Source organism: Dipteris shenzhenensis, chromosome 28 (assembly GCF_047967505.1).
Source record: "Dipteris shenzhenensis isolate YYH24624 ecotype China chromosome 28, Dip_SZ_1.0, whole genome shotgun sequence".
Lineage (NCBI taxonomy): Eukaryota > Viridiplantae > Streptophyta > Polypodiopsida > Gleicheniales > Dipteridaceae > Dipteris > Dipteris shenzhenensis.
The window spans coordinates 104,495-109,105 of NC_141623.1; positions in this window are offsets into that span (position 1 = coordinate 104,495).

The following is a 4,611-nucleotide window of genomic DNA, read 5'->3' on the forward strand; positions in this document are numbered from 1 at the left end:
GCCCTTGCATTCAACAACAATTCTTTAATGACACATGGATTGATGATTGAATCAATGTACTTGGAAAAAGTGGGTCTTGCTAACCTCTAAACATTTTTTATAGAGGCATGCAGTCATCTACATTTGCACCCTTTTCACCTCCTGTGGAAAGACGGCAGTGGGATAGGAAGGCTCGGGCACAATTTTTGTAGAAGTGAAGAACTCGTCAAAGTTTAGATCACCAATGGAGTCATCATCATCATCACTCTCTAGAGAATTGTCATCATCAACATCAAAACGTTCAAAAATAGTTTTTCCACTATCAACCTTTTTGGCACTTTCAAAAGTTGTGTCCACTTCCTTTTCTTTTGAGACATCACCTATGTTTTATTGAAAATCAGGCAAAACACATAAATGATTGTAAACATCAAAAACAAGTTTGAATAGAGTTTTGAAGCAAGTCTTTATTTGAATCGCTTTAACGGGCAAATAACCGTCATAACACTCTTCAAGGTTCACTTTAAACCATCTATGTGAACACATTGCTTTAAACCTATGCAAATCGCCACAAATTCATGGACAAAACTCTCGCTTAAAGTGGAATTCAAGCCACCAGTTGAAAGCGTAACCCACCACTTGAAAGCCAAAGCCACCACTTGAAAGCCAAAGCCACTACATGCAAGCCAGCACATGAAATGAAAAGACAAAACCACCACTTGAAAGAGAGAGCCACTGTATTGAAGTGACGGCTTTTGCTTTAAAGCCACTTTAAAGCTAAAGATGACTCTAAAAAATAATTGTACCTGTGCTTGTTCCTGTGGATTGGAAGCTCCAATGACCAAGTGGCCGCCAAACCATATTCTTAATCTCAAGATGTATTGTTTGAGTACATCCTTGCTACACACACACATCTCCACTTGCTACAATCTGGCATGGCAAAATAAATAGCCCTATGACATTAGTTGTCACCATAGGAAGCCCACAAGCATCGCAATCATGCAATTGCACAATCATACTACTAGACCCAACTTGCCTTTCCACCTTCGGGGGAAAGGGGAGGATGAGAAGTGGTTGGCTCTCATTTTGCATGTGCTGGAGAAACTGCAAGTGAGCTTTAGCCATTTCCAGACTACCCACGAGCCAGGAGTAATAACTCTGGATGCCAAAAACATAAAGCATACCATTAGACTGAGACTACATACACAATTTCACAACCAAAAAAGAAAAAGGTCATAAAATGTTGGGAGGCCATCTGGCCAACCTACCTTTGTGCGCTCGACAGAAAGGTTAAGGCTGTCTGCACCACGAGGCTTTTGCAGGTGTCGTTTATTGATTAGCCTTAAAGTGCTACACATTGCTTTAAACCTATGCAAATCGCCACAAATCCATGGACAACAGTCACTTAAAGTGGAATTCAAGCCACCGGTTGAAAGCGTAACTGACTACTTGAAAGCCAAAGCCACCACTTGAAAGCCAAAGCCACAACACATGAAATGAAAAGCCAAAGCCACCACTTGAAAGCAAGAGCCACTGTGTTGAAGTGACAGCTTTTGCTTTAAATCAAATCCCTTTCTTTAAAGGAAAAACGTTGCTTTAAAGCTAAGGCCCTAGCTTTAGCGTCGGATCCCTGGCTTCAAAGCCACAAAGGTATCGATTTACAACAAAAGGCATCATTTGAAAGTGAAACACATCGCTTTTATGCTAAAGGAATCACTTTAAAGCTAACATTATCTCTTTTAAGCTAAATTGTTATCATTGTAAAGTCAATTTCATCGCTTTAAAGCCACCCCGAGCCCCGTATGACAACTTTAAACCCAAAAATATGCTTTAAACCATAGACACTACTTTAAACTCTGAACCCTAAAGCAATATAAAGACAAAGATGCCGCTTTAAAGCTACAGATGACTCTAAATAATCATTGTACCTCGTTCCTGTGGATTGGCAGCTCCAATGAACGAGTTGCCGCCAAACCATATTCTTAATCTCAAGAGGTATTGTTTGAGTACATCCTTGTTGCACACACCCATCTCCACTTGCTACAATGCTAACAAAACAAGAGGCACAGTGTGCCGGGCGCACTGCCCTCGAAAAAATAGGTTTTCTTGCTCACATCTCTCAAAAGAGGGAGATGGGGCAAGAAGGGAGAGGAGAGGGAGACAAGGGGCGAGGCGGCACTAAATGGAGAGAGAGAGGGTGGGACTCAAGGGAGGAAATTCTACTTTCTAAGGTTAAAATCACTTTAAGACGTCCGCTTTAGACGAGTATCCAAAATAGCAAGTTTGTGGTTGCTATAGCCTGCCCCTAGCGGGGCAGTGCTAACAAAGTAGGTGGAAAATATTCTGGCATGGCAAAATAAACAACCCTGTGACATCAGTTGTCACCACAAGAAGCCCACAAGCATCGCAATCATGCAAATGCACAATCATGCTACTAGACCAGCTTATCTGTCCACCTTCAGGAGGCAAGGGGAGGATGAGAAGTGGTTGGCTCTCATTTTGCATGTGCTGGAGAAACTGCAAGTGAGCTTTAGCTCTTTCCAGACTGCCCATGAGCCAGGAGTAATAACTCTGGATGCCAAAAACACAAAGCATACCATTAGACTGAGACTACATACACAATTTCACAACCACATAAGAAAAAGGTCATTACATGTTGGGAGGCCATCTGGCCAACCTACCTTTGTGCGCTCGATAGAAAGGTTAAGGCTGTCTACACCATGAAGCTTTTGCATGTGTCGTTTATTAATTAGCCTTAAAGTGCTACACATTGTGTGCTCGATATAAAGCTTAGAGGGCATTCCCACATGAGTGGTAATGCCCAAAAGTGGCATAAAAATCCTTTGCCAGACTTGTTCTCACAAAACGCCAGTCCAAAAGCTACACCACTAAGTAGCATTCCACCGCCCCATTGGAGATAGGATTTTCTTCATTCTTCCCGAGCATTTCGGGGCAACCTTTGTTGCTACCAATGGTAAGGTCCTATCTTCTGTTCTGCTGTCAAAATTGAGCCAGGCTTGTCAATTGTGTGAGCCTTCAGCTGGACTTTGGGTTCATTCCCACGTCTGTCCACTAGAGAGACTCATGTAAGCATTTTCGTTGGACTGGCAGAAGGTGGGAATGCCCTCTTAAGGCTCTCCGCATCCTCTGTACCATGAAGTTTTTGCGGGTGTCGTTTATTGATTAGCAACTCTAATTCTTTAGCCTTGTCTTCATCTGGAGTGGAATCTTCTTTGAGAGCTAACAGTTTATTTTGGAGATTTAGTATCTCCACCTGAAGCTCTTCAAGGAGGTGTTGCATGCCATCCTGTAACAGCCATTTCTCCCTTGTTGCTTCATAGACACGTCTTCGCCACTTATGGTGCCTCGAGTGATTGCCCTTCACACTCAAACGGTAGTAACACAAGAACCCACCCCCAAACAAGGGGCAGTTACACAAGAACCTATAGTTTTGATTCAGAAATCAAAGGATAAGGTGAAGGTGCCACCCCAATGGGTGTAAGAAAATAGTACGCAGCGGAAGATAACAACAAAACGCAAGTACACGATGGAAAGCTGGAGAGAATACAAAAATTCTGATATACCAAACTGCTGATACAACTGATGGTTGGCTGTCCACCCGTGCGCTCTACAGACAGAGCTTCGATGGTGATCTAGACAGATGCTGGACGGAGGACTATGAGCGTGAAGAACTGGTGATATGATGATAGGGGGTGGCCACTTATATAGTGTAAGTGGTTGACGGTCGGCCTTGTAATAGGCAGTCGGCCTAATAGACAGTCGGCCTGGAAGACCAGCCGACCCTTCAGAAAACATGCCGGCGGGCAGATGAAGGATCGCGCAGACCCCCACCGGGGGCCTGCGCCCCCCGGACCCCCTGCTATCGGGGGGGCTATCGCCCCCTCGAACCCCCCCTTTTTGCGGACGGGTATCTACTCTTGGCTCCTAAGCCGTCTCATAACCATCTGGTCTACTCTAAGACCCCTTCCAGTGTCTAAACTGGGGATCCCTCCCAATATCCGATACCCATCATGGCTTCTCCTCATATGGGGGCCTTACAACATTGGGTACACAGAATATTGGTGGGTTACATGAGAGGTGGACATTTGAGCTAACTCTAACAATATGATGGTTTTTAAGCCGATCGTTATGCATATATGGTCAAAATCCTAGAAGAACCAGAGTGAACTTGTTTTAAGGAAGCATTTGGAAATAAAAATTGGGAGGCAGCCATGGATGAGGAGATGGCAGCCTTGGATGCAAACCACACTTGGGAATTGATGACTTTGCCTCATGATAAGAAGGCGATCGGCTACAAGTGGGCATATAAGGTGAACCACAATGCCGATGGGCCTGTGAGTAGGCATAAGGCAAGGCTCTAGTTGCCAAAGGATATGCATAGACATATGGCATTGGCTATGAGGAAACCTTCAGTCCAGTTGCAAGGATGGCAACTGTGAGAGCAATATTTGCGCAAAAGGATGGTCTTTGCATGAAATGGATGTAAAGAATGCCTTCTTGCATGGTGATTTGCAAGAAGAGGTTTATACGATGCAGCCAGAAAGTTACCAAGATGATGCACATCCCCATTTTGTTTTCATGTTGCACAAAGCCTTGTATGGCTTAAAACATGCC